At 37.2% G+C, this 25650-nt stretch overlaps 1 protein-coding gene across 4 annotated transcripts in view; it reads left to right on the top strand.

The window, feature by feature from the left end:
- Window positions 1-25650, top strand: part of CNTN4 (contactin 4) — a 962626-nt gene that overhangs the window by 219240 nt on the left and 717736 nt on the right. For all 4 annotated transcript variants that reach the window (XM_082847221.1, XM_082847220.1, XM_082847222.1 and 1 more), the window contains one exon: window positions 24551-24606. The gene's annotated coding sequence lies outside the window, so the exon portion shown is untranslated. The remainder of the gene's footprint in view (window positions 1-24550; window positions 24607-25650) is intronic.

Genomic DNA, 25650 nt, shown 5'->3' with positions numbered 1-25650 from the left:
TCTAGGTGCTTTTCAAGTTTCCCACTCTTAAAGAGATGCATTTCCATGAATGACATTGTGGTGCTTTGATCATGAATGACACTGTGGAGCTATGGAACTACCTGAAGAAACTTCTACCTAAGTTTTTGCCATCAGTACAGAATGTACAGGGGAGGACAATGCAGTTTGTCTGTCATTCACTATTCCTAAAAGTGATGTCTTCTATGACTTACAAAGCTACTAGAGAGACATTTATAGCATGAGGATTTGCATTCCCACTTTTTCACCCTAGCACATACTGCTTCATCATATAACAGCCTTATTTTTAGTTTGATGCCATCAGCTGTAGCAAATGTTCGACCACTACTTGCTCCCTTTAAACATGGTTTCTTTCATACCCCAGTAGCATATTAAGCATCTGTGTGTCTTTAGGTGTCCCTTGATACTTTAACTAAAGTTACCATGGTTATCTGTGGATATGAAAGCCTTTTAACACTCCACCATCTAGGACTTGCTCTGTCTCTGCTCCCACTTGTTTTATCTTATCCTATAGAAATAGAAGGATTGCCATTGAAATGCTATAAAATGTTCTTACTGTGAGTGCTCAAGTGCACAAATCTGGTTGACTATCAAATGATAGGTATTCAACCTGTCTTTCAATGCAGTGAATGTGTTTTGAAATTTTCACGTTTGATTTATAAACAGAAAGCCTCCCTTGACTTTATCCTCCTGTTTTTCACACTTTTTTCCTTCTTAATGAATGAAAAATAACAGCTAAGGAATGTAGCCTAGAATGAAAATATCAGAAACAGAGAGGCAGACTGAATCAAAAACGTACCTACCATTCCCCCTTGAAGTGACATTAATGTCTTAATGAATCTGACAAATTTCAATGAATTTCTAATTGAAGGCTGTTTCTCCGTTCCTGATTCAAGCTGTCCCACCTAGCAATAGCAGCAGGAATGAGTCATAGTCTCTTCAGAAAGGAAAGCACTGTGGATGAGTCGGTGATGTATATTTTCCCTTGATTTGAAATGCTCTTACTTCTGTCTTCCTGTCAACCTGAGATTTTGATTTGTAATTTTACATTGATTTTAATTTACTTCATTATTTTCTTGGAACCATTGAAGAAATATATCAAACAGAAACGTATTTGACAAGAATCAGAGAGGCCTTTCACTGACGCAGGCACTGTTGGGTTTTCCTTCTATTGAGGCTTTTAATAACTCTTTGCCGTTCTACTTTTTATCATCTGCAGTAAAAGTAGTGAATGGAGTATTACTTGAAACAGTCTTGTCAGAGTGCAGCTGTGCACCTGTGAGAACAAATAACTGATGCTCTTCCTGGCCACTCAGCAGGAATAGCATTTCAGTAGGTTTTCTTCAGTGCTCTGACATGCTCAGGGGAGTGAGGAGTGTGCATCTCGTCTTGCGTCTATACAGCAAGTTTGTTATGTCAGAGCAACGGCTGGTACACATTTATAATACTTTGGAAAACCGTATGAATAGACAATTATTTGGAAAATTGCTCATATGAAGAGTAGTTGAATAGAAATATGTTTTCCAAGCAATTATATTTCTTTGTTAAAACTCTTTGCCCTTCTTCTAAACATAACAGAATATTTCAGGCAATCCTTTGATATTTTCCAGAGGTATGAAATTCAGAGGATTCTTTTTTTTTTTTTTTTTTTTTTTGCGGTACTCGGGCCTCTCACTGTTGTGGCCTCTCCCATTGTGGAGCACAGGCTCCGGACGCGAAGGCTCAGCGGCCATGGCTCACGGGCCCAGCCGCTCCGCAGCATGTGGGGTCCTGCCAGACCGGGGCACGCACCCGTGTCCCCTGCGTCGTCAGGCGGACTCTCAACCACTGCCCCACCAGGGAAGCCCCTCAGAGGATTCTTAATCAGGGATGTGTATCTGGTATAGTGTAAGCACTTAAGAAATAGTCATCGATTGGGTGTATGAAAAATGTGAGGGTTTCATGCCATGAGAAAAAGCAGTTTTTTAAGCTAAAGGGAAAAGTAAAGAATGAATTTTATGCAATATTCTTATTCTTACTGTCTTTCTGGGTACATGGTAGGGTTGTACTTCTCCCAAAAATGAGGCCTGACCAACTGCTGTGGCCAGTGGAATATGAATAGAAGTGACATGAATCACACTTGGATTAAAACAGCTTTAAAAACCAGTGCCTAATTTACTTCCCTTCTCACTGTTGTGGAGATTTTGGAAATGTTTGTTGATACTCTCTTTCATGCCCCTGAATAATTGTGGTAAACAAACATTGCCAACAAACATTAGACATAGAGCATGAATCAGAAATGAATTGCTTTAAGGCCTTGATTTTAATCATATTGGGCTATAACCTAGCTGTTCTGGCTGATTTAAACGTCTTAGTTATCAGCTAATTTGTTACAAAGATCTACAGGAAATTCTGCATCCCAGTAAGCCAGGAGGAAATCCATCCTGGTAGATCCTGAAATCTGTGTAATATAATACTCGTGATTCTTCATGTAAAAGGTGATGTGACCCAAATGGTTCAGTCCTTTCTAATAATAAAATTTGTGCTTTCTGGAATATTTCTGTTTTGTAATACAAATCACATCATAAGTACAAAGAACATAGTTTTTGGAAAATAAACTAATTTTTTTCTCAAATGTTACAGAAACCTGTATTTTCAGATGAGTTGACCTAAACCAGGTATTTTAGGTGCGAGCATCTGGGTTTTTGGTTGGTTGTTTTTGTGTGCCTGTTTCTGTGTATGTGTTTATGACTGAGATTGTTTTCATATATTGTGGACATAGATAAAATACGAACTAAAATTAGAAACTAGAGTCACATACTATTAAGCACATGACAAAAATAAAAGCACTACATGTCAAAGCCCATGAAGTAGGACCAAAATTGTACTGCAGGCAAACACATAGCTTTAAATAAAATGTCATCATATGACATATTATTAATGAAGTTAAGTTGATGTTCAACTTGAAAAGTTAAAATAGATAATAAAGCTATAAGAGTAAAGAAAATAATGAAAACATCATTAAATAATGCAAAACCAGAAAAGAGATTAGATAAATTTGAGAGCTGTGACTTAAAAATCAAGACATACATAAATTGCTCAAATGTCTCATGCACAAAAAATAAGGAAAACATATACACTGGATTCATAATTATAAGGGGGTTATATCAATACAGAAGATATAAAAAATGTTAGATGAATGATTTTTTTTGAGCAATACAAATTATATAAATTGACCCAAGTAAAAAAAAAAATAATAATCTGGAAAAAATGCAAAATTTGTCATAGTTATCCCCAATGGGATGACACTGGGATGCCATCTTAATGGATAAACCACTTCAAATTAATGATACATGTGTACTTTATGTTACATAATTGTTTCAGAGCACGGAAATAGAGGGCAAACTAACAAATGTCCTTTATGAAGTGGCATAATCTAGAAGCACCTGGTGCAGAGTCTGACACTGAATAAAAGTCAGTGTTTCTGGTGTTGTTGGTGGTGATTCTGAAACCTCTGTCATAGAGGCATGCGCAATGCTCTTGTCTGAATGTTTGTGTCCTCGACATTTATATGTTGAAACATAACCCCCAAGGAGATGGTATTAAGATATGGGGCTTTTGGGTGTTGATGAGGATATGAGGGTAGATTTCTCATGAACGATAGCAGTGAGCTTATAAAGAGACCCTATGGAGAACCCTAACCCCATGTGAGGATACAGTGAGAATTTTCCTCAAATATAGAACTAGAAAATATGTTCAGATACACTGAACTGGCCTATTTTTAGCCAATTAGGATTTTCCTTATATAACAGAAGAATTCATGGATCAAGAATCAGGAGGCTTCAATTCGCGTTATGGAATTACCAGGGATGATTGTTGGTAAATCATTTAGTTTGTGTGACTCTGAGTTTCCACCTGCAAACTATAGGCTCTATTAGTAATTAATTTTGAAGACATGGCTTATCTTTTTCATATGACATATTTCCCTTTTTTTGCATCATAATTTCATGTTACTGGTGAAACCAGTAACATGATACATTGATAGATAGCTACATTGATAGATAAAAATATCAGTAGACTATTTGGTGAGTTTTCAGTAAGTAGATATTAAACACTCTGATGTTTAAAGTCTTTATTATACATGATCTGTATGTATTAATTCATCTGTTTGACAGTAAAATTTCAGTTTGAAAAGGACATTCCCTTTCAAGATATATTTGAGGCATACCCCCTACTTACCTGTCTTACTTAAAGTCTAGAAGGTCAAATTATACTAAATGATTGGAGAAAAAAGTCTTAAAGTGTAGATTGCTGATGATTTAAATAATTGTAACAGACACATTAAAACTCCAGTTTATGGTAAATATTCTGACAGCCCTTTCCCTGAGGGAATGCTCCGTAACAGAGGCATCAGCTGTGATCTATTGTGAAGTTGTTTTTATCCATTTCATCCATAAGTAAAACGTAAATCATCGCATATCATACCACATCTTCGCAGTAACGTGAACATTGCAGTTGCCCTTTGAAAGGTTTAATTTATCCATAGTTATCTTTTAAAGGTGTATTGATACAAACTTTTAAAGTAAATAACTCAAAAAAGGGGAAAATACTTGCAAATTACATTGAGGTTGAGCCAATGTGTATCTTCCTTTGATTTCTCTTTCAGGACTTCTTTCCTCCTGCCCACACCTTCCTTTCATCCCACAAACAGGAACACTACCACTTTCCTTATTTTCTCTGCTGTTAGTCACCACGTTTAAACTCGCAGACCTCTAAGTCACTCATTTCTAAAACAGGTGTCATAATAGCAGTCTTCCCTATTTCTATGGACCACACGGCAGATATTTCTCAAACACACTGTATAGTTTCTGTATAAATGTGAGGTATAGTGCTTCCCACTGAATCTAGACCTGACAGATTATCATAAAAAGGACAAATGTACGTTTCTGAACTCAATTAACAGTGGTACTTGTTTGTGAAGCAGTTGGTGTTTCTTTTAGCTTAACCTCATTAATTTATGTAAGAAGCAGATATCTATGTTGTTTATATTTTAGTATAAGCTAGCAACCAGAGGATTCATCAGAATAATAGCTGAAGTACTTAGAAAAATCAATAGCTACTTTTTTAATCCAGATCTTTATCCTCACCCAGAGTGAGTGCTGGGCACCACTGTCCAGGTTATCATTCCTGGATGGACCCTCTCCTACTCACACTCAGATCATAACTGGTGCTGGCGCAGTGGATCACCAAGCCATTCCTTTCCGTGTGTTCTTTGGTCTACCATTCTGTTCTAATGGGCAGTCATAGTTTCTAGTGACGTCAGAAGCTTTCTTCTAGTTAATCTGTCAATTTTGCTCACACAGTGTGGCTGCTATGAAAGAAATTGGAGCTGTTACACTCTGTGCTTTGATACAGTTGGTAAAATGCAACGTGGGAGACAGTAAACCAAACACAGCATGCTAGTAATTTCTTTAAAAAGACTGATGTGCTAGCCCTCAGAGTCTGTGGCCCAGGAAGCTAGCATCCCTTTTTTCTGAGAAGAGTAATATTGTTTCAAAGAGTTATCTTACTTTCGCATCAACAGTACACATGTCTTCGGTATGTCCTCTAGGACTCCATTCAGAACACTTTGTCTTTTAACTTCATTTTCCCTGTTGTTTTGTATTTCTCTCGATTTAAGTCAAAATTAATTTGAGTGTTAATCTTAGTGTGATCTGGTACATTAAAAGTGGCAGCTTGAATATGCTGATATATCATCATGTGAATATACATCCTGTATATACTGAAGGACCTAACGTGCTGGAAATACATATTATTAGAATTATCCTTATCAGAAAGGTAACTTGTACCAGAAGAGCTTGACCCTGCCTCCATCAGAAATTGTCAGAATACCTGGGATGTAGCAAAGTGTCTTTTAACACATCAGCATTGCTCTCCCTTGAATAGGATGACTCTGTTCTTCTCCACTGAAGCATTTCTAAGATTAATCCAAATTTTGGTATATTCCTCTCCTCCTAATGTGAGAGCTGCACATACTCGTTTTAATTGAGGATACTTAGGGGTGTGTGGTACCATTTCAGTGAGCAGATTTACTTACTGTTTTGTATCTTTAAGTTGTCTGCTTACGTTATAGAGAAGCTTACTAAGTCGCTCTCTATTGTAATAAAATAATTTTGTAAGTACAGATTTGTGCCTGCATATTAGTACTATTTAAAATTTTGCAATTTAATTATACATATTCAAAGGAAAGAGGGAAGATTCAAAAGGAAGAGAAATGAAAATTAATATTTATCCATAATTATCAAATGTATACTAGGGTCCAAGTATTGTCCTGTATTTTATATATATTATTTAATATTCACAACTACCATATAAGAGAAATATTACTGTTAATGATTTTAGACGTCTAGAACATCCAGAGATATTCAGGAATGGTAGCCAGTAAGTTGAGTGAGACTTGCCTAGAAACCACATTTTCCCGGTCTCAAAGCCTGTATTCTTCTGGGCTACTTAAAAAAGAAGAGACTTTTCAAAGGAGAGTTCAACTTTTTCAATGGCTTAAAAGTTACTTTTATTTTTATAATAAATATATATATATTTATATTTGCAATAAAATAATATAGTTATACAATTATTCCTATTATGAACATAAAATATAACTGTTTACAGTTTTCAAGTAAGATTTCAAGAACATTTGGTTTGTCCATCATAATACATCTATTTATTAGGCATCATTACCTCTATTTTACTTACTTTAAAAGTTGGTCTTGGGACTTCCCTGGTGGTGCAGTGGTTAAGAATCCACCTGCCTATGCAGGGGACATGGATTCGATCCCTGTTCCGGGAAGATCCCACATGCCGTGGAGCAACCAAGCCCGTGCGCCACAACTACTGAGCCCGTGCCCCTAGAGCCCGTGCTCTGCAACAAGAGAAGCCGCTGCAATGAGAAGCCTGCGCACCGCAACGAAACGTAGCCCCTGCTCGCCCCAACTAGGGAATGCCTGCGCGCAGCAATGAAGACCCAACGCAGCCAAAAAAAAAAAAGTGTTGGTCTTCTACAATCTGTCAGAGTTAGAGAACAAAAGGAGAGAAAGTGCCTTAGCAAAGAGAAAGCTGGAATGAAAATCAAGCAGGTTGTAGGGGGTATAATTCCAGAGTGAGAGTTAGACTGAGGCTCTGTTCTTCTCTCTGTGCTTCAGGATCTCTAGATCTTCGTTTCCTCATGTATAGAATGAGAAGGTGGAACTTAATTATCTCTCGTGACCCTTCAAGCTTTAAAAATGTTCTGCTCTTTGTCAGTGTAACTAAGATGTATTAATGTGGTTTAGAGAAGGAAACTTTGGTCCCAGCTACTTAAAACTCATCAACACGAATGATAGGAAACAACATCAGTGATGATAGGGGATAGGGAATCCTGAACTAATAGAGCTTATGTGTCATAAATCAAAAACCTTTATGATTTTTATTTCAACCAAGGTTTTAATATTTAGTTTCAATTGCCTTTCCCTTTTAACATCTACATTCCACCTTAACATCGAGTTAATATATATTTGCTGTGTATCCCAGGTGGATAAATGTTCTTGTAGTTGACCTTCATGAAATAACTTTATTGGTATAGTTAAGGTTAATGGCACATTAATGTTACTCAAAACATCAGTCAGTATTCCATTTTAATTTACCATGTTAATAAAGACTACCATTCTAAGTTGATGGTGTCAGTTTTGGGATGCCATAAATTATCGTGAAGCAAATCAATGTGAACTCCAAACCATGTATACTGCTGACTTCTAAAATCATTACTGCCGGTGCACAGGAAAAAGAAACACAGGAGTCTACATTTGGTTGATAATTCCTTCATAGCTTACGCTCAGTGATTTTCTGTAGGCAGATTGCATAAGTGCTCCCTGAGTTAACTTGCTCCAAAGGGAACAATAGTGATAATTAAGAATAATTACAATAGCAACAGTGAAACTCTCTTTAGAACATTCTAGATATGTTTCACTTCTAAAATATTTATATTTCAGTAAAACAGCCAACGTTAGAAGCTCAGGGGAGAGGTCTGAAAGAAACGGTAGATGAATCCACGTGGAGCCACGCTGGGTTGCTAAATTCTCAGAATGGAGAAATACCAGATAATGCGGGAACTGTCAAACACAGGCTGAGCAGGCTCCATCTCATAGCTCTGAGGGGACCCATTTTAATTGACAAGGCACGTTAATTCTTATCTCCCTCATAAACACATACTTGCTTGAAGCATTGTCCCAGTTGTGAAATGTGGTTTGGACCAATTGCAGATAGCACAGTCATAAAAAGCTTTATCTCCGGAGTCACATAGATAGTGGTTCAAAGTTCACCTCCACCGTTAACCATGTGCCCCCATGAGAGTTATTTGAAACTCTTAGTTTCCTTAGCTTTAAATGGAAATAACAGTTTGTCCCCAAAGAACGGCCATGAGAGTTCAATAAAGTAATATTACGTGAGTGACCAAGACTTAGTAAACATCTTAAAAATGTAGAGTTCTGCAATTGTTCAAATTAGAAGAGCTGCTGTCTTAAAATAAGGTTTCCAAAATTTCATTCTTGGGTATGCAGTTACTGTAACATTTAGCAATCTTTGTTTTCAGTACCATTATTTTGTTAGTATTTTTATTTATATCAGCTTTAAACTTACATTCCTTTTGTTCTTAGCCTCGTCACAGCTAGATTGCCTCTGAAGTCGTCGTTTTATACAACCTAGTATCTCAGTTTTACATTCATGGAACTACAGAATTAATATATTGACATGGTTAAGAAGGACATTTGTGGCCACATAAACTTCAGAATCATTATATCTAGCTCTGCTCTGTCACTTGGCTGTTTGTGGTAAAAGAGAGAGAAGTGTCTTATGATATATAGTGAAGTGATTTGACCTTCACTTTAACTTAATCAAAGATGTAGTGAGCTGCTCTGAAATGGAATATTATTTGTTTCTTCAAAGTCCACGTTCGTGATCTGCTGATAAGGACCAGGTATTTTGGGTGGCCATAGAAAGATGAAAGAATATTACCAACAACTGTACTTATTTGTTGTATATGCTTTGGAAAATAACTGAAGTTCTCCAAGTGGCAGTGTTCATATTTGTAAAAATTATCTCTACCTGTGCCACAAGGAGTCACATAAGATCATATTTAAAAAAAAAAAGAACACTAGATTATCTTACTTTGTAACACTTTACAGCTGTCAGGTAGTTTTTTTTCTTTTTAATGAGCAAAAATGAATCAAAATTCAAATAGAAAGCAGGGACTCGGATACTTTTACACCTATGATGTTAGCAGCATTATTGAGAATGGCCAAAAGGTAAAACCAACCCACATGTTCAACAGATGAATGGGTAACCAAAATGTAATATATCCATATAATGAAATATTATCGAACCTTAACAAGGAATGGACTTCTGATATATGCTGTAACATGGATGGACCTTGAAAATGTGCTGGTGAAATCTGTCACACAAAAGGGTATTTTTATGTATTTATTTAGGTATGTATGCATGTATTTATGGCTGCTTTCGGTCTTCCTTGCTGCGTGCTTTCTCTAGTTGCAGCGAGCAGGGGCTACTCTTCATTGCAGTGCGCGGGCTTCTCATTGCGGTGGCTTCTCTTGTTGCGGAGCACGGGCCCTAGGTGCGTAGGCCCCATAGTTGTGGCTCATGGTCTCTAGAGCTCAGGCTCAGTAGTTGTGGCGCATGGGCTTTGTTGCTCCGCGTCATGTGGGATCTTCCCAGACCAGGGCTTGAACCCATGTCCCCTGCATTGACAAGCAGATTCTTAACCACTGTGCAACCAGGGAAGTCCCACAAAAGGATATATTTTGATAGAAAATTCCACTTATCTGAGGTTCTAAAATTGACAAATCCATAGCAACAGAAAGTAGAATAGAGGTTACCAGGGACTGAGGAGTGATTGTTTAATGAGTGTAACATTTCTTTTAGGGATGATGAAGAAGTTCTAGAGATGGATAGTGGTGATGTTTGCACAACATTGTGAATGTAACTTAATGCCACTGAATTATACATTGAAAAATAGTTAAAGTGGCAAATTTTACTTTAAATTTATTTTACCACAATAAATATATATTTTAAAATGAAAAACCAAATTGAGATCCTAAGATACTGAAAATCTAAATGCCTGAAACATGCTACCAGCAATGTCTGTTTTTAATTGAGGTACTAACTGTTTATGTAATGTTGTAAATGGATCAGAGCTTTAAAATGGAGAAAAAATTGAGGTCTCCGATTAGTGGATTTCAGATTAATGGAATACTGCAGGGTTACCAAAATTCACTCTCCTAAGTGCCCTAGCTCATTCTGGCTGCTGTCACATGGGCCCAAAATTGCCATCTCACTGACACAGAGCCTCAGCTTGATAAGCAAAGGTATTTTTTTCGTGCCTGAGCTGTCTTGCCTCGGAGGGAGTGATCTGGATTGACTGTCAATAGCAGCAGACACATACCTGAAGAATCAATCTCTTCCATGTTAATTTCATAGACATGCACTGCTGGAACAATGATGATTACAGGATGAAGAGTCCTATAGGAATGCTGGCTGGGGTAACAAAATCAAGCCCCGTTAGCCTGTCTCTGGGGCACAGACTGTAAATGACAAGGAGAGAGAAGGACAGCCAGGAGAGGATTTTGAAATGGATGGAAACTGTGGGATCTGGGAGAACATATTTGCATGCCGTGGTCTCCTGGAGGTTCATGGAAGCTGGCAAACAAAAGCTCAGAGTTTTCCCATGAAGTGTCATTCTGCTTCAAGTTATATTAAGTCTATGTGTATAGACTTTTAGATGTCTCTTTTTCTTCCATTTCTCAGAGCTCCTCGGTAGTGATGATCACCCATTCTTTTTGTTGTCAGAGTGTGCCTCAAACCAAATGAACATGTTTTGAAGCTAAACAAATAGTCCATCCATTAAGTTAAGTTTCTTTGATGCTTTATTTTATTTTTTGTCCTGGCACATTGTGGTCAAAGTAACTGTGGCATTGACACCCTGATTTGAATAAGCAAGCACATATACAGTCATGTATCTGTGTATACTGCCATTAGTGCATTGACTCGAATTAGAATAGTTTGAACAATACAGTATGAATACAAACAGCTTCGGGAAATAGTAAAGTTTAATACTGGGCTTAATAATATTGTCTGGGTGTTTGTAGAGATTTAGATAGTAAACTGGCAATTCAGAGAGTGCTAGCCTAGAAAAACAGAAATTCTCAAACCAAGGTTATTTCCTTGAGATGAACTTCTCAGCGTTAGCACTGTTGACATTTTGGACTGGATAATTTTTTGTTCTGGGGACCTGTCGTGTTCAATATAGGATATTTTGCTGCATCCCTGGGCTCTATCCACTAGATGCCAGTAACACCCCCTCCACAAGTCATGACAATCAAAAATGTCTCTAGACACTGTCCATTGTCCTCTGGTAGGGAAAGGACAATATTGTGCTGAGTTGAGAAGCACTGTGTAGAGTATGGTGTAGAGTTCCCGGGCCTCAGTTTTGGCCTGGCTCAGAAAGCTTAAGTTTTTGGAACAGAAGGTGGGGGCAGAGGAGAGGAATGATGGAGAAAATAGACAATATATCTGTAGTATTTTTCTCTTAAGACAGACACACACACACACACACACACACACACACACACACACACACACACACACACACACACACACACACACACACACACACAACGTACTTCACCAGATGTACATATTCTCTGTGACATGAACTTTATCAGAACTTGCCCATTTTCTAGTCCAGAAGCATAAGACACTAACTTAAGTTGTGCCTTTCTCTATTTCGGCCAGGAGTGTGTTTTCTTCCAGATACTGTCTTTCGCTTTCAGTTTTAATTGTATAATTGACATTCCCTGCATTCAGTTTAGGCATAGTTGAATCCAGGGGTTCACGCTGTGCTCTCAGTAGGTGTCTGTCTGTGTGTCCCACCTCTGCTTCTCTCAGGCTGGTGCCAGGACAGAGGTAGGTGGCTCCTGAGAAGCTCGAGCCTGTCCTCAAAAGTTCATAGATTAAACTCAGGGAAAAAAGTGTTTGGATCTGCTTGCGTCTTACGTGTTCTCTGGACCCAGGTGCTTTTCCAGGGGGATGAACCAGCCTGCGTTACCCAATCCCTACCCACTCCTCTCAGCCCACGCTCACTGATCCCCCCAACCCTGAAAACAATCACAAAGAGTGATTCCCCTGCAAAGCAGAGATCTTTTATTTACTCTGTAGGAGAGAAAATTAAGCTGAAATCGCTTTATGAAAACCTCCCCCCCCCCCCGAATTTTGCTCATACATGTTTTCTTATTCTTTCTTTTTTCTTCTTTTTTTTTCTTTTTTTTTTTTTTTGCGGTACGCGGGCCTCTCACTGTTGGGGCCTCTCCCGTTGCGGAGCACAGGCTCCGGACGTGCAGGCTCAGCGGCCATGGCTCACGGACCCAGCCGCTCTGCGGCATGTGGGATCTTCCCAGACCGGGGCACGCACCCGTGTCCCCTGCATCGGCAGGCGGACTCTCAACCACTGCGCCACCAGGGAAGCCCTTTATTCTTTCTTTTTATCTCTCTGTTTAAGTGAGGTGTTGCTTCTCTCTGCTTCCAAGGCATCCTCTTACAGTAGTTCTCAAAGTCTGATCCAAGGAACCCTGGTCAGGGTGATAACCAAGATTTTCAGGTGGCCGGTCAGATCCAAGCTATTTTTATTATAATACTAAGATGGTATTTACCTGTCACTCTCAGTCTTTCACAGGTGTACAGTAGAGTTTTTCAGAGGCTGCCTAGCATGTGATAACACGTAAATAATACTGAATGCAGAGACAAATAGGAGAATTCAGTTAATATGCTATTGAGTCTGACATTAACACAATTTGTGAAAATGTACCAACATACCACTCTTCTCACTATTTCTTCAGATAATATAGTTATTTTTCCATAAGACATGTTGTTTATATTAGTGTGTAATATACTGATTGTTAAAGGAATTACTACTTTTAGAAGTTTCCGTTTTAATTTCTAATATGGTAAGTATGATATACATAACCCATACAAATAAAAGCTCTTTGAGGTTCTCAGTAAATTTAAGAGTGTACCTTTTTAGGGTCTCAGTTGAATACCTGGGGTGTTCATCAAGTTTTTTCTACTCTGGCTTCTGGATCTTCAACATCTCCAGCCCTGGGAGAAAGATGGTATATGTTCATCTCAAGCTGCCCCAGTGTCTGTTCTCTGCCAGGCCTTGTGGAATCTTGCCCTTGGCATGTGCATTTTAGTTTTTAGCTGACAGCTCAAGATGTCAACAGATCCTTCTCTGTGCAGCTCCCTCCTTTTCATTACCTACCCTGGAAATTCTAAATTCCAAATAGCCCCAAACTCCAGTCTCTACTTTACCCAGCGAGACCACATTTCCAGTGTGGGCATCACTTCCCTTTGGTGTGGTTGGGAAGGTGCCCACAGAAGTCATGTCAGGATGCATGAAGAGCTGATATCATGTGCTTCTTTTCCCTCAAAGATCAGCCTTGTGCTGTCTGTTGTCCAGCACCTGGAAACAGTTTCCTCAGTATTTTGTTCACTTTTATAGCAGTTTACAAGACTAAAGTAAGTGTGGTGCTCATTACTCTGAAATGGCCAAAATTGGAAGCCTTTAATTGTTCCTGTATTTAGGTGTTTCTTTACAACAAGGGACTTACCAGTGGTCAGATGCATGCTGGATGATAGCCAAATACAGTTACTTGTCCTTTGGGGTCTTTAGGGAATTGGTTCTAGGACCTGTCCCAGATACCAAAATCTGTGGATGTCAGCCTTCTTTATCCACTAATTCCATATCCACAGTGATACAGGGCGAACTATATGTTTATTGAAAAAAAATCTGTATATTAAGTGGGCCAACACAGTTCAAACCTGTATTGTTCAAGGGTCAACTGTATATCCATTTGAGGGTGGGAAAATAGGAGAACTTCTATTTATGTATTTTACATCATTTAAGATAGTGTTTAAATGTCATATATATAATTTAATAGTACAATTACATACTTTAGAGATAAAAATACATCATTAGAAGTATTATTTTTGTGTGTTTTTCCTAACAGAAGCATGCTATCAAAAAAACATGGAATTTCTCCTACAGTATTTGAACTTTTTTTTTTTTTTTAGAAAATTATAACATGGTACAGAGTGAAAAGGTCAAATAATTGGGGATTAAGAAAACCATCAAGGAAATATACTTTAGCATATAGCAACTATGAGGGGAAATTTAGCCCTAACTTGGATAACCTTCTCAGTCTGAGAACTCATTCAGGTGACTTGGTCTCTTTCCAAGGACAGAACGAGGGAATAGGGTCTCGCTTGAAGCAAGGATAGGAGTGACCACCACTGTCTTTTAATTAATACCACGTGCTGGGCGCTGAGCCGTTATTATGGCCTTTGTTTTACAAATGTAGAAATCAAAGCTAAGAGAGACTCCTTTGCCTCTGGTTATACAGGAGTAAACGAGATGGCTAGGTTTGAACCAGTGTTTCTCTAACTCAGAAGCCTGTTCTCTTACTAGTTCACTAAGCTTTCTTGGACCTGGACTATATATAAAGCTTTTATCTATCTACAAAAATGTAGGACACCAAGATAATTTTTTCAAATGGTTTCAACGGTAGCAGTGCCTACCCTGGAGTTTAGTTAAGTCATAACTGATTTATAGTGACCTGGGGAAATTTCAAGTTGGTATGATTTACACAATCCTTACAATCGAAGTGTGCATGTCTATGTGTGTAGAGTGCTAAGTTTCTTTTCAAGAAAGCTAAAGAAATTTGCCACTGACTAGGAAAATGTTTGCATTCTTCACACACTTGTGCATGGATTTCCAGATTCATGGCTATTTGCTTCAAAAGTAGACAGAGAATCAATCCTGGAAATTATTGTATGTGTAACTCAATTTAGTAAGTTGTAAAATATTACTTCTTTCATCCCCTTTGTGCTGTTTAGTTACTATTTCATTCTTCATGGTAATAACAAAATATTCGATGATATTTTAAATACATACTGAGCTTTAAGATTCACTTTAGAGTTCAGTAGCCCTTTGTTGAGATGACACTGGTCTTTTTGCATCAGCAAGTCTCTCCCTCTTTAAGGAAGAAAAACAAGTCATTCTTTGTACTTTACCTTTTGTTCTGGATGCCTTTCCCTTTCAAGATACGGTGTTGTGCAATTAATGCTTCTGTCTTTAAAAAGAACCATAACATAGATCTCTTTCTGAACCATGAACAGCAAGAGATATGGAAAAGAACACACATTCTCAAGTGTACTGGTGGGAAGTAGTACTCTTCCTTCAGAAACCCAGAATAAATCGATGTTCCTAGTGACAAGCAGGGTAATATTTGAAACCCTCTTTATTCTAGGCTCATAGATCTAATTATTCAAATAGAATTTCCCTTTTCAAGTACGAGTATTCCCCACATTTTGGACAGTTATGTACCAGGGTCATATTTCTTACCATAGCTGCATACCATCTCTACTATTGTCTACTTAACATTTTCTATAAATTTAATGGATTTTTAACTAATTGTGGATCTGAAGAATGCTTATATCAGTAATACAAATAGATGAAAACTTGTAATTAATGGAAAATAAACATACAAATAAATATATAAATATTTACACAAACATAAAATAAATACACATAGATTTACATTAAAATGTTCAGAAAATAAAAATAATGGTGTGTACCCCTAGAAGTCCTATGACCATATTTTTGAAAACTGAGATCCCCTATAATCCTTATTTATCAAGGTTCTGAAATTGGAGTTCAGAGCCCTTACCGTGGTTTCCATTATATACAAGCCGCTTATGGCTATGAACAAATTTTCTGCCTGGAGGGACCAGATTGTGAGACTCTCAGGCCTCCAAACTGTTTCCTTCAGCCCACTCTCCATTATGTCATCCATCATGTATAGTTGTGTGCCGTGTACTTGGTATGTGCTCAGGGAGTTGAGATCTCACACAGCAATCACACAGCACACTGAGGTCCATGCAGCTATGAGAACAGGGCAGTGCTGCGCAAACTCAAGGAAAGAGTGAATCTGGGAAAAGTTACTTAACACTCACAGAGCTTACGTTACTTCTCAGGTAAAATGGGATAATACACTCTGCCTATCGAGCTGTTTCTTTTTATTTAAAAAAAAAGAAAAAAAAAGGAGGTCATAGCCTTTACTGTGTATCAGGAGGGATTCTAAAAACTTTCTAAATATTAATTTATATAATCATCATAGCAGCCTTATGAAGCAAATAGGAATAATACCTTTGTTTAATACACAAGGAGAGTAAGGCACAGAGAGTTTAAGTAATTTGCTGAAGGTCACTCAGCTAGACAGTGGAGATCTGAATTCTGAAAGCCCGATTCTGCACTCTCAACCATTATTCCATGCTGTATTTCATCTTAAAGTTTATGAAGTTATCCATGTGAAAATATTTGGACTCTAACATCTATAGTTACTTTCTGCAATTTTTGCTTCATTTCATTTGTCTTCCATTTCTTGGACAGAAATATAGGTATTTTATTCCCCCTGTGGTGGTAAAACTGAGATAAGTAGCATGCACTTATAGGAAGTATAAAATTCCAAGTGTCCAATATATTTTAATATCACATCACATAATGTGATGTGGTGGAATGTGAAGCATTGGAGTTATATATGACTTGGGAATGCAGAGTGACAGGTTGTCATTACAACTGTGCCAAATTTTTGTGATAATGGTGAACCCTTGCAAATTTCATTTTCTGGTTTTGCAGATTGCCAACCCATTGACTCTACCCCTATGGTTTCCCAAGGGGAAAGACAATGGGATTTAGCCAAACTGATAATTATTCTTAATGGAAATTTAAAGGGCTGAAAAGCCTGCATTTGGATATGGACTTCAATAATTTGAAGAGAATTATTTTCCATCTCTATTCCTAGGATGTTGAGGCTGATGAGGTAGTTTTTCACAGCACTGAATTGTAGATGTGGGTGCCTCATGAGATAAGTCATTCAAATTATGAGTTAAGTGGTAACAGTAAGTGTCTGTATTTAAAGAGGACAGGAAACAGGGTCCTGTGCATCGTGGGAGGTCTGGCAATATCCATGTCATCCACCTCCTAGATGCCAGAGCAAACCATCCTCCCCCTCCCCCAATTATGACGATCGAAACTATCTCCATACTTTGCTGAAACATTGCCTCTGTTTGATAATCACTGATTTAGAGCAATAGAATTTTTGGCTCTTTTATGCTGTAAACTCCTAAAATCAGTAACACCTTTGCACATGTTTTAAGACTTTAGATGTTTTGAGGATAGTATCTTAGGGGCCAAAATGCCAAGCTTACAGTTCCAAGCATATTACAATAAAATAATTATTAATATTATGTATTCTCTACTAGTATTATCTCATAAAAATAAACTTAGGTCACATCACTGGCAGAACTTTTGAGAAATTATGTATTCTCACCCCATTTTTAATATTTATGTAATTAATCTCTCCAAATCATATCTGACAAATATACGTTGTTATATAATTACAGAGTACTTTCGAACTCAATATTTTCTTTACTTTTCCCAGTAACTCTGAGGAGGTCTTTTTAAAAAACCCATTTTATTGATTAGTAAATGGAGACTCAAGAGTATTTTTTGTGAGTTAGGGAGACCGGAAAATACCACCGTTCCGAGTAATTTTTTTTTTTTTTTTCTGCGGTACGCGGGCCTCTCACTGTTGTGGCCTCTCCCGTTGCGGAGCACAGGCTACGGACGCACAGGCTCAGTGGCCATGGCTCACAGGGCCAGCCGCTCCGCGGCATGTGGGATCTTCCCGGACCGGGGCACGAACCCGTGTCCCCTGCATCGGCAGGTGGACTCTCAACCACTGCGCCACCAGGGAAGCCCATTCTGAGTAATTTTAGGTGAATAGAGTTTTCTTGCTGATTAGAACCCTCAAGTAAAGCTCTATCTTGTGTATGAACTTTTTTCCATCCTTGAGAGTAGTGCTAAAGACTCATGCCTGTGTCTTTTTCCTACTGTCCTAATTCTAAATCCACTTGCCACCATTCCCTTCTTCGATGTCACTGGTTGTTTGTCCTGGGACTTCCTGGAGGCTGGAACATATGTCTTTAGTCCCTCAGGTGAGCTGGCCTAATTATGTTTCATCAGGACAACTTGAGAAACTCAGAATCTCAAGTCCCTAACCTTACAACTGATAAGCCGTATAAGCCATTCCCATTGTTCTTCACAGTCCCTTTTCTGTCTTAAATAGATTTATAGATCTCTAGGCCCTTAAGCATCTCCCAGCCCTGTTTATCTTGTCGACAAGACCCTAGAAATTAGGCTTCCAGAAAATGGCTCTTCAAGCCAGACTCTTGAAGGTGATGGTGCCCGTGTAACCTTGATATGAAGCCTCCTACACTGTGTAATATTGTCATCTCAGGGAGAGCCACTCCTTGTTAGCTTAAGTTGTCAGCTTTATGTTTCGGTAAAATAAATGCACATTTTCCCTACAGTAATGACTTTTCTTCTCACTTTGTGAAAACTGCAAGTACCTTGTTATCGAGAGATAATCGTGTTTTAGCAGTGCCACTTACTGTGCCCAGTGAAAGTCCCAAGGATGTGATTATCTCTTAATAACTCTAAAACCTGTTATGTATCATGTTGTATTGTTGTTTACATGGAGTGTGTGTGGGGGAACCCATTAGTGATCTCTGTGGTCGATATTATATGTCATGATAATGACAAAAGAATCAAATGACCATTTGTTTGCTTCTAGTTAGACAGCACAATTAGAAATGCATCCCACTTCCCACTGGAAAATGCATTTAAATGTAATCTCTTTCTTAGTATTAGTTTTATAACCCGGATATTAGTACTAAATTATGTCAAGCCAAACTAATGGAAATTCTGGAAATAAACATGGGTAATTTAATGTCTACATGACCTTTACCTCTCACAGAAAGGTCAGGCTGGGTTTTAAGTACCTGAGAAGGAAGTAAACACCCATGAAAAATACCTGCTGATTCAGTGATGGAAAATGCCATCGATAACTGAAGTAAAATAGAACATGTGTAAGGAGAAACACCTTAAACGTAATGGCCTTTGAGAATATGGACAGCCATTGAACGGCATCTCTTTCACCTCATGCTATCTTTTCATGTTCAAACAAAGCAGTAAAAACAGACATCATTTACTGAATACCTGCTGTATGCCTGATAGCTTTCATAACGTTCTATCGTTTTATCTTCACAAGAACCTTGCAAGGTAGTTAATGTTCCTCATTTACAACTGAGGAAACGGACATGGTAGGGGTTAAATGACTTGCATGAGTTCACGTAGCAGGAAAGTGGTGAAGCTTAGATTCTGACCTGAGAGCCCATGTGTTTGTTTTCCACTGATTATGTAAAGGCATAGTGCACAGGAAGCTTCAGTGCAATCATAGACTTGTAACCGCCGTGATCATTTACATGTTTATTATTAGATACATACCTATCTGAGCCCAGTGAAGGTGAAAGAGCCCACTGAGTGGAAAGATTCTTGTTTCTCCCTTCTAATTTTGCATCCTACATCTGTGAGAACTGAAACAATTAGAGATGTCTCTTCGGGTTTTTTTGAACATTTTCATGAGTCTTATTTTCATTCCTTTACCTGTCGCTTGGGAAGGATTGTTTTGTCCTGAATAAATTACCAACACACCATTTAGTTCTGAAGTATTGGGAAAGGTATAGATCAGGACATTTTGTTCTCTAGAGTAAAATGATCCTTTTTGACCCAGGCTTTACCAGCTGCTGCCTCTTTAGAGTTGCTTTTTGCCAGGAAGGTCTATGGTCATTCATGGATTTCTGGTTCTTTTGTATTGTGATATAGCCAGTGCATTTGTGTTGATACCAGCTCATTTGTTCAGAACTCTGATTTGTCCAATCTTTCTTTTAGCCGAGGGAGATTCATCCATTTATTAATTTGTTCGTGTATTAATGTCCTCTCTATTCTCACATGTGCTTTTTTATAATAAAAACCATCATTAAAATTTAAACATAACTTAAAATTATTACAACAGCAGCTAAATGACATGGATGGTAATATTGGAAAATATAAATTTTCAGTGATTTTAAAAATTAAATATTTTGTGCATATTATGAGCTGGACACTGTACATAGATTATCTCATTCTGCCCTTATAAAAACAGTGTAAGGTGGGAATATAATTATTATGCTCATTTTATGCATAAGGAAGCTGAACTTAAAGAAGATGAATGGAATGAAAATGTTTCCTCATGTTCTTGTCCAGGGAGAGGCTATTACACAATCAGTGCATAGACGCATGGTTTCTTTGCTTGTGTAAAGCAGCACAAAGGTGGTATGGAATAATTTCTGTATTTTTACCCCATTTCAAGGAATGGACTTGGCTGTCTGTCTACCTGATTTGTCTCTGTGTATGCTGGCACATCTGAAGGGAAGTTTTAACTAAGTCACTTTACCCCTGATAAGAATATGGCTAGTCAACTTTTCTTCCAATACGGACTGAAAAAACATTTCCTAATTATTAAATCGAAAACTTCTCAGTATCTCCCTAGGCATCAATAGAACTATCTTTTTAAGACCAGCCATGAAAATACACTATGGAAATAGAACTTATTTTTAGTGTGCATCCCTTACTATAACTTAGTTTTTAAGTTGGATTCATTCATTCAGTCAGCACACATTTAAAGAGCACGTGTTTTAGACCAGGTTGTACTAGGCTCTGCAGCTGCAATTTGAAGAAGACGACAAATTAAGACAGGTAACTGTTTCCCCACAATAAATGATGTGCGTTTGTGTGTGGTGTGGGTGATAAATATATTGTGATTGTTGTCATGCTGAATATAACAGGAGCACGAGATCCAGTTTGGAAATACTATGGTTTTGTTAAAAGGGTTATTTCAAAAATATTAATCTATTACTCTGTTACGTTTATTTAAATGATTTTTGTTTGTTTTTTTGGGGGGTGGTAGAATAGTAAATTTATGATGACAGCAAACCCTATGATGTAAGGGACCTTGTTGTGTTTCTTCTCCTAGTAATATTTTTGATTAAATGAATAAATGCAAACGTAAAAACTCTTGGCCTATAATAGTAAAGAATAGCTGACTATGATTCATATTCGGGAGCCAGGAAAATTTGTATATGGGGATTTCCTTGTAAATAAATGGATAGCATGATGGACTGATTTTTGTTTGTTTCTGTCTATTTTTCACCTGTATGTTTCCCTTAGTTTCTGTAGACACAAAGATGGGACTTGATATTATTCATGGAAAGCTTGCCTTCAGTGGGCTTATTTCTTGACAAGCAGTTGTTTAGTTAAGATGCAGAAACCTGCTCTAGCTGACAGAAATAGAAGCACTATTGAAACCACATGCCAGGCAAAACGATGGCCCTCTCAGAACAGAAAACTAGATAAAACCTGACCTCATGCGGACTTGACTTGAAAGGTGGAGAGATGTGGCTACTTCTCACCTCTTTTACCTTATTTTCATTCCCTTATTTCTCTTGGGGATGAGGAATAAGGGTATATGTTATCTCAACTCTCTCTTTTCTCAGAATATTTGATTCATTCCCCAATTCTCTCCGCAGACTGGCTTATTTGCCAGTTATTCCACCTTTACATGCTTGGACCTCTTGTTGCAATTCAATGTCTCTGAGAGACTCTTACCGGCTTAATATGGGTTGAATGTTCATGAGTGGTTCAAAGCTGTAGCCAATTAGGGTGAATCACATAGTGCGTGTGGCTTTCCTTTTTAGGAACTATGGGTAGGGCAAGTTCTTTTAGAAACAGACGTCCGTTCAGAGGCCTTCATGGGTAAATCTCAGATATTCCTCCTTACTTTTCAAACCTTCCCATCCCTCTTTCCATTCTCTGTGTTATCATTCTTTGCTTGGTGGCACCTAACAAATCTGATAAAGGTATTCATGATGTTAGCCCATCCAACAGGTAAATTCTTTTGACTAAGTTTCCCTCAGGAAGCAATTCCTAAAATCAAAGGGGTGGGATTAGTGCTAAGTGTTCTAGACAATGGGGAAATTCTTTGAAGTATATACTCATTTGTCATGAGACTATTCATAATGGATGAGAAACTCTTAACAACATTAATATCAAGTTACTGGTTACCATATGCCAAGTAGTAGACTGAATACTAAATTGCATTATGTTACTTACTTTTCAGTTGTTTTTTGAGGCTGAATAACATTATCCTCTCTATCTTATAGGTGAAATTGAGGCTTCCCATGGGTAGTAAATAATTGAACCAATATCCCATCCCAGGCAGCTTTCTCAGAGATTGTGCTTTTAAACAGGTGGAACATAATTATAATTTAATGAATAAAGTTACAGTCTGTTTTCATTTCAAGTCTGTGTCATTCCAGTGGATAAATGTAATCCTTACTTTCATTCTGTGAGGAAAAAAAAATAATAAATATATATATATATATATATATATATATATATATGTATATGCCAAGATTGTAGTAATAATTGAAAAGAAAGAATGAAACCTTGACCAAAGTTTTTTCATTTTTATTTTTAGGATAATTCTCATTTTAGCTGTTGTTTCTGATATGTAAGCTGGAATTGCAAATGGTGTCAGCAGCTATAAACAGAGCTTTACCTTCTTACCAGTGGGTATCCTTAGTGTAAGAAAATAGTCAGGCTTTGAGGCACATACACATATATATGGCTGGTGACCAACCATATTAAAATAAAACAAATAGTGATATAGTTATGATTCATGGTGAAGTTGATAGCATTTTTTTCTATTTCATAGGAAGCACCTCCTTAGATTTGTTAGAATAATTTGTGGCACTTTATTTTTGGAAAATATGTAAGAAAGGAAAGAAAAAAAAATGCATTCTTAATATATGAACAATATAAAGAACACATGTTTGGTTCTTACCTTCCAGACATTATTGATACTAACCTGAAAGTAAAGGTAGTTAGGTACTTAATAAAGTGATGAACTATTATGGTACCCAGCAGGGGATAGCATAAGATTAAGAAGTGATAAGGTATTTATGGCTAGTCAAGAAAATACTATATTTCTATCCCAGTCAAATATGCTATGTTTCAGTGTAAATTAGATGAGAATATTATAGTTAAATATATTTTTGAGTGGCTAATTTATATATATATATATATATCTACATAAAATGATATTTTCAGTTATGAAATATTAAAAGACAATCATTTTACTCAGAAATAAGGTTAACCACAGTAGAAGCTTGGTTAGCAGTTACACACATATACATAAACATGAAGCTACGAGTATATACATTTACTCTTAGTAATATCATGTATATATTTTCCTTAGAAAAAGTATTACTTCAAGGAAGAGTACTCCCAGGTAGAAAATTATTTTGCAATTAAAGTTTAACTTGGTGGATTTAAGAGAAGATATAATGCCATATTTATTGGAAGAGTTTTTTTTTGTTTTTGTTACCTTCATTTTACATATTTATAAAACTAACAAAAACAATAGGATGCCTTCTAGTTCATTGCTTACCTTTTCGTTATTTGAATCCGTTTGTAACATATTTTGTTAGGAAATGGTCGCTCTTAGTGAATTTGAATAGCATAGAATGTCACAGGCTCCAAGAGCTGGTAAACTAACAAAGAAGGGATAGAGTGGTGAACTGACTTGTCAGTAGTCACATGGCAAGTCACACAGCTAGTTTGATTTAGTTTGTTCATTTACTTTGTTTCTCTTGTTTATTAGTTTTTTATATCCTATATATACTATATATATATATATAGTATATATATATCCTATATCCTATATATCCTATATATACTGTATGAGAGAAGTCATACAGTATTTGTCTTCCTCCCTCTAACTCATTTCACTTAGCATAGTACCCTCCAGGTCCATCCACGTTATTGCAGGCGGCAAGATTTCACCTTTTGTAATGTCTAAGTAGTATTTCATTGTATGTGAATCTTTTTTTATCCATTTATCTGTTCATGGGCACTTAAGTTGTTTGCATATCTTGGCCATTTAAAATAATGCTGCAATGAACATAGGGGCGCATGTGTCTTTTTAAGTTGGTTACCAGATGGGAAGGGGGACATGGGGAGGGCAAAATGGTTAAAGGTTGACAGATGGAAAATAAACTTTTGTTGGTGAGCACACTTTTTTGGTAGGGTATACAAAAGTAGAAATATAATGTACATATGAAACATATAATGTTAATAATTAAGGTTACTTCAATAAAAATAAATTTAAAAATTTAAAAAATACATGAGGTAAAAAAAAAAAAAAAAAAAAAAAAAACCCAGAAAGTGCACACAGCTAGTGAGACACAAAGCAAAGAAAAAAACCCAACCTCCTAATCTAGGCTCCTAATCTAGGCGATTTTACCAAGCTGGAAATCCACACCAACTGTATTTAATTTTTATTTCCTTCTAGTTTAAGTTTAGAATGGGAATAATTAAGCATCAGCTACGTATAAGAATATTGATCCTTGAAAAATGTATTTATTTGTATATTTTTTGTTTCTTTTATTCTAGGAATTGTTGACATATAGTAACTCCACAGCATGTGGCCCCAGGAACTACCCTAAATGGTAAGCTTCCCACAGGGAAGATTTTTTCTTACATTCATTTCACCTTTGATTAGCATCCTTAGTTACTATGGAAACACTGAGATCCTTTCCTTAGAGAGTGATAGCATGAGATCATTTTTGATGTTTTTCTTAGGGTTGAAGTTAATGAAGGTAGTGAAGTCATATAAATTTAAGCCTTGAAAATAGGAAGGTGAGACCTTTCTGGGTCCTTTCTGGAGAAGATACTTGAGGCAGATTGTTGGTGGTTCAGATTAATTTGATAATTCAAAAACTTCAGAATTTGGCGTCATGGAGAAAGTCCTGGGAATAAAATGAAGGTTGTTGCATTTTTGCCCATGGTTTACAGATAAGACGTTTTCAGTCAAATCTTCAAAATACTAAGTTAACTAGATCCTAAAATTGAAGTCTTTTAGGGGTAAAACATGACTGTTGTAACTTACTGTCTATAGTGCATGCAGTTTTTTCTTTTATGAAACATACAGGTCTAAAAAACTAAAACTGTTACTGTTTTAGTTTCCTAAGACTCCTGTAACAAAGTACCATGAACTGGGTGAGTTAAAACAATGGAAATATATTTTCTCATGTTGAGTAGGGAAGAAGTCTGAAATCAAAGGGTAAGCTGGGCTGTGGTTTCTCTGAGAGCTCTATAGGAGAAATCCTTCCTTGATTCTTCCATTTTCTGGAAGTTGCCAACAATTTTTCGTATTCCCTGGGTTGTAGTTGCATCACTCAAATAAATCTCTGTCTTCACATGGCCTCCTTCCCTGTGTGTGTCTGTGTCCAAATTTCCCTCTTCTTATAAGGACACCAGTCCTTATATCAAGGCCCACCCTAGTCCAATATGACCTCATCTTAACTTGATTATATCTGCAAAGACCCTTTTTCCAAATAAGGTCACATTCACTGTTATGGGGTTTAGGATTTCAGCACATGTTTTTGGGGGACATAGTTCATCCATAATAGTACCTGGCCCTTAAGAGAAACAAGAGTGATCGTGAAGTTAACTATGGTTAACTAGACATAAATGGAGAAAAATACTAACCT

The sequence above is a fragment of the Leucopleurus acutus genome, assembly GCF_964270905.1.
Source record: "Leucopleurus acutus genome assembly, chromosome: 10".
Taxonomy (NCBI): domain Eukaryota; kingdom Metazoa; phylum Chordata; class Mammalia; order Artiodactyla; family Delphinidae; genus Leucopleurus; species Leucopleurus acutus.
The sequence above is the reverse complement of the archived record's forward strand: the minus strand, read 5'-3'. Positions and strand labels throughout refer to the sequence as shown.